Genomic DNA, 10,852 nt, shown 5'->3' on the forward strand with positions numbered 1-10,852 from the left:
CAGCAAGGTCTAAATAACAGCCCATGATATTTTACGAATGCAGTCCCAGCTCTTCATAACTGTGCGACCCTAGACAAGTCACACAGCTACTCTAGGTCCCTGATTTCTCAATTACAGAATAAAAGGTTGAACTGTACGATTCCTAACGTCTTTTGCAGCCCCTAACATCTCTGGCACCTATTGGCCAGTCCACCAATCCAGCTAAATTGGCTCATTAAGTACATTGGGCAATTTATTGCTCTTTCAAAATAAACTATTTTTAAGATTTCCAACCTTTAATGAAAATAAAGCCTAATAAAATACTAGACTAGGTTATAGTTTTAAATGACAAAAGGTAATTAAGATATTTAGATAGTGTCATTTAAAAAAATCTTTTCTCATAATAGGTGAAAATGCCTATCTGATTTTAAACTGCATTTCTTTGATTATTAGTGAGGGTATATACACTGTTAGATGGTTATAGACATTTGTATTTCCTCTTTCATAGGTCATTTAGTTTTAAGACTAGAACACTGGCAGTAGGATCACAGAAGAGGATATTATTGCCGGCATCTTTCAGCCAGTGGCCAACTAAAGGGGCATAAAGTGTCTTGCCCACAACTGTCACCAGCTCAACCGACAGAACTGTAGGGCTCCTCGCATTGGTTCAGCCCTATGCCTCCCAGAGTATGCCTGCCTTTTATTATGTGTCCAATTCAATGGAATAAAAGTAGCCGCAAGCATAGCATTGTGGGGTTCCATATTTATTCTCTTTCTGTGACAGCCGCATCCAATTTTCTCAGTTGAGAAGTCAAAGGGGTTACAAATTCCACTCAGGACCTGGAAATCCAGCTGGGCTGTTAGAGCTTCTTTCTACTTCTCCATGAATAAAGATTCTATGGAGAGGCTCTAAACCAACAATGCTGCTAATGATGTATGAGGCAGATGGGTCCTCAAACTCAACTGGCCAAGGAGACACTGGCTTTGCCCGGCTAACTCTCACACAAAAATTTGTTTTTGCCAAAAGAAACCCTGTAACTAGATATGTGCTGAAGTCACACAGAGAACGGAAGTGTTGAATCAGAAGGCATTTTTTGGCTCCGCTGCTTTCCTGAGCGTAACCAGGCTCTGTGGCCACAGCACTGTCCTGACATCACCCTTCTGTGTCCAGGTGATACAGTACATGTGCAGCGATTCAAATGATGGAAAAAAACAACTCTCTCCTGCCATCTGGGTTCTATCAGCAAAATAAAACAACACTGTGGGTTTCAAAAGCATTTAGAGATTTTGTTTAAAAAACAGATTTAAAACACTGACACAGAGGGGAATTCTAATGAGGATCCTCTGCAAAAAAATGCCCAGTAGCCAGTGCCACCGAGCTCAAATCAAGAAAACATTAGCAGGAGTGCTGTCGGATCTCAGCCACTGGAGCACGAATAAGGGAGGCGTGTCCTTGATATTCTGCAAAAGGGCCTTGTCCTTGTGGATGTCACTGTCTGGGATGGCAGTAATAGGTAAAGACAGATGGACCTGAAGCTCTGATAGACCACAAACAAATGTGCGTTAATAGCACACAATATTACCATGGTTTCCTTGTCTTCTTGGCTGCATCAGAGAAGCTGCATTTTTCTACTCACATGTAGCACATCCACCACACCACAGAAAGCCTAATGCCATGGGTGGCACACAGATGAAAGCAAGAACAGGAATGTGAAAACGTATCCCGAAGACAATTTCCAGCTTCAAATGACCAGACCCTTAGGAAAATTTCAGTGGTAAATGTGTTCATGTTTGTGTCGAGAGAAACCACACACCAAACCCTAAAAGCCAATATCAACAACCAAAAAGTCAATGAAAAACAGCACGGGATAACATAGCAAGTATAATGTGGCCTGATTTGGTTCGTAGGGAACAGCATGGAATGGTGTGCAGCAAATGATAAAACTATTGCATTTTTTCAACATTAAGAAAACATTCTCAAAGACTGAGGCAAAACCAGAAATGTCTGTGTGTTCTCTATTCCAGCTCCTGCCCCCACCCCAGATTGCTTCCCACAATACAGATTCATTCACTGATCTATTCTTTAAAAAAACAGCTTGGGGCGCCTGGGTGGCTCAGTTGGTTAAGCCTCCAACTTCGGCTCAGGTCATGATCTCACAGACAGTTTGCGGGCGCATTGGACTCTGTGCTGACAGCTCGGAGCCTGAGCCTCCTTCCGATTCTGTGTCTCCCTCTCTCTCTGCCCCTCCCCAGCTCGTGCTCTCTCTCCCTTTCAAAGATAAATAAATAAACTTTAAAAATTAAAAAACTTAAAACATTAAAAAAAAACCAGCTTCCTCTTCCCCTCCCACTCTGGTCCCCACCCCCAACACATATTAACCAAAGAAAATGATCAGAATTAGAGGCAATATTTGTTGAGTGCAGACTGCACACACTGTACCAGGGGCTGAGGGATGGGGATGAGGCTTGCAGGTGAAGAGTAACAAAGATACAACTCTCGCCCTAGTTCTGGAGTGAGAGCAGCCAGGTCAGGAAGGTCCAGGGTGGGAGTGACAGTTACAAGCAAGACAGGGTTTCGGGGTTGAGGGGTAGGGCCGAGTTCCCATCACAGTTAAATTCTAGGCAGCAGCTGCTGCAGAATCTCTACCTGTTTGGTTAGCTTGTTGAACAAACAGAACTTGTGATAATTTGTATGCACAGAAGTAAACTTTCCTTGACCCATTAAACCCCCTTCTGACTTAAGCACACAAACAACTTTTTAAAATTATTATTACTATTGAGACAAAACGGAGAAAAATGCACAAATCTTAAATATACAACCTGATGAATTTTTTACATTTGTATACACCCATGAAACCATCACTCAGACCAAGAACCATTTAACCATGAAGCAAATCAAATTGATATGCTACAGAAAAATGCAGGAAGAGAATCCAGTTGGATCTCTAACATGCCTTTCAAAAATTGTTTTATTGTTGTGGATTTTATTTGGATGTTAGAGATAGTTTACTCTTTTTTTGTGAGCAGGAGGGACATTAAAAGGAGGTCCACTCAGCAGGATCTAGGACCACAGACACTTATTCAAAGTAGAATTTTCTATTTGTTTGGGAATCTTTCAGGATCCTTAACATTTAAGAAATGTTTAAGAAAACATTCAGGCTTCAACCTACTGCTGCCACATATTTGCATATCCCTTATGTTTAGGAACAGGGTGTGAAACAGTTTAACTTTTATATGTAATCTGGATGCCTTCTCTTGCATAACACCACAGATTTAATTCCTGCCAACCTCCTTTTTTTTTTTTTTTTTTTTTTTTTTGCACACCATTTCTTTTCCATGGCAGAACAGCAATGGCAGACAATGTTGTTTTCAGGTCTTCAATTCTCCTGTTTCCAGCTTTGTCTTAGAATTTAAATAAACAGAATTTTAAAACTTGATTTTTTTAATTTTATTTTTAATTTTATTTAAATCCAAGCTAGTTAACAAATACTGGAGTAATGGTTTCAGGAGTAGAATTTAAACTTGATATTGTTAAAAAACAAAACAAAACAAAACAAAACAAAACAAACAAACCCCTCAGTTTGGAATATGATCTATGCATTAGAATGAAAAACCAGTTCTCTCCCAGAGCCATGGAGAATTTAAGATGATCTAATGTTAAGCATGTGATTCTTTACGTTGGTCAAGGATTAAGAAATACTCAAATTTTAAGCACTTACTATCTTCATGCTACAGAACACAGAAAAACTTTAGTTCACATATTAATTCATGTAGTAGTTCCAACTATCTACCAGTTTAGGCCACCTTACAGAATTTTTTTTAAGTTTATTTATTTATTTTAATAATCTCTATACCCATTGCACAAGGGCTCAAACTCATGACCCCAAGATCTAGCATCACACACTCTTCCGACTGAGCCAGTCAGGAGCCCCCAGAAAGTTTTTAATAAATGCTATGTTTATATTGAAAATTATGATAATTAGGATATTAAGGGTAGCATATGACAGCTGATATGCCATCTGTATAGTGAAGCATTACAGACTAAGGCATGTTGCTGATGAAAACACAATGCAAGCTAATTCACTTGCGAGCAAATCTCTTAGTCTTCATATTGTTTTTCAAACTATGCCAAACTTTTAAAATTTATAGTGTTAAAATCAGAAAAATGGAGGACTAGGCTGAAAAAGGATTCCAAAGATTGTTTTCTATTTTCCCAAAGCACTTTGTCAGTAACATGGTTGGGTGACACGCATAATCACTCTTTCTAAAATAAAATGTTCACTTGTCCTCCTTTATTGTAGTTAAATCAACTGGCAATCCTAATCACTTAGTAGCATAAGTGATCAAATTTAATTCTATGTACTTCTGCCAATAACTGATTATGCTTCCCACGGCATATGAGTTTTCTTGAAACATCGCGTACAGAGGTGATCCTGAGTGCGCACCTGAGTGAGGAATTCAAAGATGCTCGCAGGTCAGAGGAACGATGCACTCAACCTCAACGGTTCCCAGGACCCTGAGAAAATCCCTTCTTTATTCTATGCCTTATTTTCTCCATTTGCAAAACAAACAAATAAGTGCTGTCATCAAATGTCTGCACAGTGCTCTCAAAGCTTTAAAGGGAAGGTGTCACCTAATTACTAAGTTTTGTTATTATGTCAGAATGTTGACAACTCCAATTTCGGGTCATGCCCTCACCCAGCTAAATCAAAGAATTCTTGATGGTTACAACAGATCTTTTGAGTAAGTTACTTGAACACTTTGGCCTTAAATGGTAAGTGAAGTTTAAAAATAAAAAGTAAGGGCGCCTGGTGGCTCAGTTGGTTAAGCGTCCGACTTCGGCTCAGGCAGGTCATGATCTCACAGGTGAGTTCCAGCCCCGCATCAGGCTCTGTGCTGACAGCTTAGAACCTGGAGCCTGCTTTGGATTCTGTGTCTCCCTCTCTCTCTCTGCTCCTCCCCCGCTCATGCTCTGTCTCTCTCTCTCCTTCAAAAATAAATAAAAACAGGGGCGCTGGGGGGGCTCAGTCGGTTGAGCATCCTGAGCGTCCGATTTTGGCTCAGTCATGATCTCACAGTTAGTGAGTTTGAGCCCCCGCATCGGGCTCTGTGAGGACAGCTTGGAGCCTGGAGCCTGCTTCAGATTCTGTGTCTCCCTCTCTCTCTGCACCATCCCCACTCATGCTCTGTCTCTCTCTGTCTTAAAAATAAATAAAACATTTAAAAAAATTTTTTTAAATAAATATAAATAAATAAAAACATTAAAAAATTTTTTAAATAATAAAAATAAAAAGTAAACAACAAATAAAAAAACTTCACTGAATTCTAGGTCTCAAAACTAAGAGAAGTTGTTTTAACTTTAGAAAAAATTTGAACAGAGTTTTTGTACTGTTTTCACATCCCTCTTTGAAGAGGGAAAGCCAGTGCTTGGTGTATTGGCAGTTTGGGGAATGACTGGTATCCAGGAAAACAACAGTATCACATGATGTAAAGATTTGCTTTTTATCTCTTTTTTTTTTTTATTTTAATTCTCTTTTTTTAAAAATTTTTTGTAACTATCTTTTTTCTGGGGTGTGAAGAGTTAATTCTGGCTATTTTCTAAACCTTTAACCCTACCCTCTTGGCAGAAAAGGGAAGCTGGCTGTGAGCTCTGCAACAGAGCTGGTGCCTCAGACTCCTCTGGGTCTGGCATTATGTAAGAAATGTAAATGCTTTGGTTCATCCACATAGAACTTTCCAGAAAAACCTGGCTCAGCCCCAGTACCTTTTGAAAATAGGAATAACCTTCAAACTCTGGCTCAGTAAGGTTTTAGACAGCAGAGTTCCAGACCCGATGTGGAGTTACAAACCAGTTCTGAGGAAGATTGATCGTGATTCCATCCTTGCCTTTTGAAATATTTATCAAGATATGACAGATCTATGAGGATGACCTTCACTGGCAGAGAGAACACAGCCTCAGGCTACGGAGAAGGAGGAAAGTTAGCTGTCCATTCCAGGGTGGTGAAAACCTGGAAAGTAGCCAGCCTTTGTTAGCCCCACAGTCTGTGCTTACTTCCCTTGGAAAAGAGAATTGAAACTGGCTAAGAATATTCCTTGTGTAATCCTACTTCAGCCCTCAGTACTGAAGCTCTGGAAAGAGCTCTAGATGCACTAACTGTCCCATCCCATAAATACAAATGGTACTGGGTGAAAAGTGATATCAGGACTCTCACTTGAGCCCATCTTCCTTCCTTCCCCACCTTGCTCCAAAATGTTCTGCCTTTCCTGCCTCCCCTTCTTCCCCTGCCAGAAGTGAACTACTGGTTATTTCCAGTGGTGCGTTCCCTTCCTTCACACTCTTCCTCTCTCTTCTTGCCCTGGGCCATGCTCCCCTTCTCTCAGCCCCTCCGTGCAGTCTCCCTCAGGTTCTGCTCACTGAGTCTCATTTGGAAGAAGCACTGACACGGAGTGGCGGTTTCATGGAGGAAGGGCTAATGGAGAAGTAACCACTAGAGGGTGACATAATTACACACAAGTGCGTTCCCTGGGGACACTACAAGGCCAGAGCCAGCCAGGCATCCAGCTGTAGGTCTGGAGATGTAAAATGGATTCTCAACATATCTACCCACAGTGTGCACATCACACAGGCTTGCACATGTTCTCTCTCCCTCTCTCCCTCTCTCCCTCTCTCCCTCTCTCTCTCTCTCTCCCTCTCTCTCTCTCTCCTTCTCTCTCTCTCACACACACACACACACACACACACACACACACACACAGGCACACAAATACCAACCTACCTTGGCTAGCAAATCAAACACTGTCTTCAAGCGTTTTGTGTGAAAGCCACACCTTGCCCTGGCCCAATATTGCTTACAGTACAGTCACTATCTCATCCACTGTTAACAAATTTTTTCCTGGACCCCTTCTTCTTTGATGTCATACAGAAACCACATCCTAGCAAGGTATAATGATGTTCAGTATAATGAAAGTTCAGATTCCAGTTCCGCTACCTGTTTTGTCTTGAGCAAGTTACTTCTCTGTGCCATAGTTTCCTCATCTGTAAAATGGACTTTTCTTCTTAGTTCAGATTCCACTTATTAACTGATTAGCTGTTGCTAGCCTGTACTATTTAGCTGTTGTGAAGAATAGATAAGTCCATATATGTAAAGACCTTAAAAGAATGATTAATACACAATAAGTGCTCAATAAATATTAGCTATTTTCATTATGGTCAGGAACTGTACTCTCACAAAACTCCCAAGATACAAAAATCACTAGTCCCATTTCATAGTAAGAAAACCAAGGCTCCAACTGATTAAAATAACTTGTCCAATGTCACAGAAGTAATAAGTGATAGAATCAAGATTTTAAACCAGAATCTGACTACAAAACCTATATTCTTTTCACTCTATCACTAGGGGGAAAAATTCAGTCATCATGAGCTTATGATCTAAAAGATGAAAGATGAGTGGTGGGAAACATCGTTTTTTTTTCTTCTGTGAATTATTTTTATTTTGCTAAAAAGGGAGAGACTTTAGGAAGTATCATTTAATGGAAGTCTTTAATTTTTTTTTTAATGTTTATTTATTTTTGAGAGACAGAGAAACAGAGTGTGAGTGGGGGAGGGGCCAAGAGAGGGAGACAACAGAATCCAAAGCAGGCTCCAGGCTCCGAGCTGTCAGCCCAGAGCCCAACGCAGGGCTCAAACCCACAAATTGCGAGATTAAGTCGGATGCTTAACCACCCAGGTGCTCCTTAATAGAAGTCTTAAAGCAGGAGAAAGAAAACTGGGTAGTAGGAAGTTCACCAGGGTTGTCAGTGCTGTGATCCCAGTCAACAGCATCAACATCACATGGGATCGTGTTAGAAATGCCAATTCTCGGCCCCACCCCAGACCTTCTGACTCAGAAGTGTTCAAAGTCATTCTGCTCAAGTTTGAGAACCGTGGCTCCAAGCAAGAGTGTGAAAGTTGGTAGTGAGATCATACATTGAAGGCAACAGGATGTATGTTGTTCTGGCAGAAGTGGTCTGGGACCATTTCTTGGTGACTGAATGGAATCTGCTGCTCTTCCTGACTTTTGGAGGAGAAAATGAGATGGAGAGAGATAGATGGCTTGCTCTAACTGAAAGATCATTTTATTATGTTCTTGCACTTTTGCTGTGTTTCCACCCCTTTAACCTGCACATTTCTTAAAAACAGGAAATAACGTTTAAAAAAATGTTCAACTGTCAGCAAATGTATATCTGTACAAATTGAGGGCACACCTGTGTGGGTTTTTCTTTTCCCCCACAGTGCATTTATAAAAGAAAACCCAAAACACAGCATTTATTTGATCTCTACTATGTGCAAGGTCCTACACTAGGCCCTTCCTTTCCTGTGGATTGTTTTTTCCTCAGGGAATTTGGACAACAGCTCTGTGAAAGGAATTACTTTCACTTTATAGATGAGGAAATTGAAGCTCAAAGAATTTCAGTCACTTTGCCTGAGGCCATGTGTCTATTATACTAGGAGAGCTAGGATTCTAATGCACGACTTCAGACTCCAAATCTGGTGTAGATTTAGCTCATGATGCTATCTTGGGAACAGAGGTGACCTCAGGGGCTGCCATGTCGCAAGCACTTACGGGAGACACACGTGGGAACCACCTTTGCACCTTTTAAGGGGCCTTTTAAGGGGCCAGGCAGAACACTGAATGCCTCCTCTTCTCCATCCCTGCCTGGATGTGTACTATCAAGCTCTATTGTCAGAGAGCAGTGAATTGGGCAAATTAGGAGAAAGACTGCCAATCAAGAAAAAATTTTTTCAGGGCAATCGGGTTTGTAAACACAGCAGAAAATCCAAACCATGAACTAAAATTTTCTGACTTCAGATACTGAATTCTAATTCCAGATGAATAAGAATTAAAGTTTCCTGGGGCGTCTGGGTGGCTTAGTCGGTTGAGCATCCAACTTCGGCTCAGGTCATGATCTCACCATTCATGAGTTCGAGCCCCGTGTTGGGCTCTGTGCTGACAGCCGGAGCTTGGAGCTTGCTTCGGATTCTGTGTCTCCCTCTCTCTCTGCCCCTCCCCTGCTCGTGCTCTCTCTGTCTCTGTCTCTGTCTCTCTCTCTCAAAAATAAATAAACATAAAAAAAATTAGAAAAAAAAGAATTAAAGTTTCTTTATTCTTGAAGGGAAAAAAAGCCAAAAATTCTTTGAAAAGATGATTTTTAAAATTAACCTGGTGTCTCAAAGGGGAAGAACCGTAACAAAGTATGACAATGTATGGCTGCTGTTACAGTGTTCTTATTTCTTTCCAAACAAGTAAGGAAAAATTTCAGCCTGTTGTCTAAACAAGTTTCTACTTGATGTAATGACCTTCCTTCCATCAAAATGATTCATAAATTCTAGGCTTCCCTATGGTTACCCTCTCAATGGAAACATTTTATTTCTATCACTCTGTCGGCACTGTAACACCAACAGACACATCACTATGAGTAGGCGTTTTCTAGCTCATTGCTTGGTCTAAATCGTTAAAGACAGAAACATCACTTCAACATCTTTGTCTGCTTCAAAGCACCGAGCAGTGCACAAAAATTGTTTCAACATTTCCTGAACTACTGAATGAGTGAAAATCCACCTTTTTAGGTGTTCATTGCCCTGGAAATAGCTATATTTACAACACAGGTTTGTTTTGTTTTGTTTTTTTTCGAAGATGCTATCTGCTTTGTAACAGGTATCTAAGGTTTTTGTTAATATTAACAAATAATAGCTGGTATTCTATCAAAGTATTTCTTCTTTTTTTTTTAAGTTTATTTATTGATTTTGAGAGAGAGAGAGACAGAGTGCACGAGCAAGGGAGAGGCAGAGAGAGTGGGAGAGAGAGAATCCCCAGCGGGCCCCACACTGTCAGCACAGAACCCAACTCAGGGCTTGATCCCATGAACCCGTGAGATCATGACCTGAGCGCAAATCAAGAGTGGGATGCTTCATGAAAAGATGCTCAATGTCACTCCTTATCAGGGAAATACAAATAAAAACCACACTGAGATATCACCTCATACCAGCCAGTCAGAGTGGCTAAAATGAACAAATCAGGAGACTATAGATGCTGGAGAGGATGTGGAGAAACGGGAACCCTCTTGCACTGTTGGTGGGAATGCAAACTGGTGCGGCCGCTCTGGAAAACAGTGTGGAGGTTCCTCAAAAAATTAAAAATAGACCTACCCTATGACCCAGCAATAGCACTGCTAGGAATTTACCCAAGGGATACAGGAGTGCTGATGCATAGGGGCACTTGTACCCCAATGTTTATAGCAGCACTTTCAACAATAGCCAAATTATGGAAACAGCCTAAATGTCCATCAACTGAAGAATGGATAAAGAAATTATAGTTTATATACACAATGGAATACTACTTGGCAATGAGAAAGAATGAAATATGGCCTTTTGTAGCAACATGGATGGAACTGGAGAGTGTTATGCTAAGTGAAATAAGTCAGGCAGAGAAAGACAGATACCATATGTTTTCACTCATATGTGGATCCTGACAAACTTAACAGAAGACCATGAGGGAGGGGAAGGAAAAACAAAAAGTTAGAGAGGGAGGAAGCCAGACCATAAGAGGCTCCTAAAAACTGAGAATAAACTGACGGTTGATGGGGGATGGGAGGGAGGGGAAAGTGGGTGATGGGCATTGAGGAGGGTACCTGTTGGGATGAGCACTGGGTGTTGTATAGAAACCAATTTGACAATAAATTTCGTATTTAAAAAAAAAGAGTGGGGTGCTTTTTAAAAAAAAATTTTTTTTAAGTTTATTCGTTTTTGAGAGAGAGAAACAGAGCATGAGCAGGGGAGGGGCAGAGAGAGAGAGAGAGAGAGAGAGAGAGAGAGAGAGAGAGAGATGGAATCCAA

General features: G+C 40.8%; 1 protein-coding gene across 1 annotated transcript in view; it reads right to left on the bottom strand.

Moving 5' to 3' along the window:
* The window catches only part of WNT5B (Wnt family member 5B), a 106,258-nt gene that overhangs the window by 31,312 nt on the left and 64,094 nt on the right, over window positions 1-10,852 (bottom strand). The window lies entirely within an intron of this gene.

Source organism: Leopardus geoffroyi, chromosome B4, assembly GCF_018350155.1.
Source record: "Leopardus geoffroyi isolate Oge1 chromosome B4, O.geoffroyi_Oge1_pat1.0, whole genome shotgun sequence".
In the NCBI taxonomy this organism is placed as follows: Eukaryota; Metazoa; Chordata; class Mammalia; order Carnivora; family Felidae; genus Leopardus; species Leopardus geoffroyi.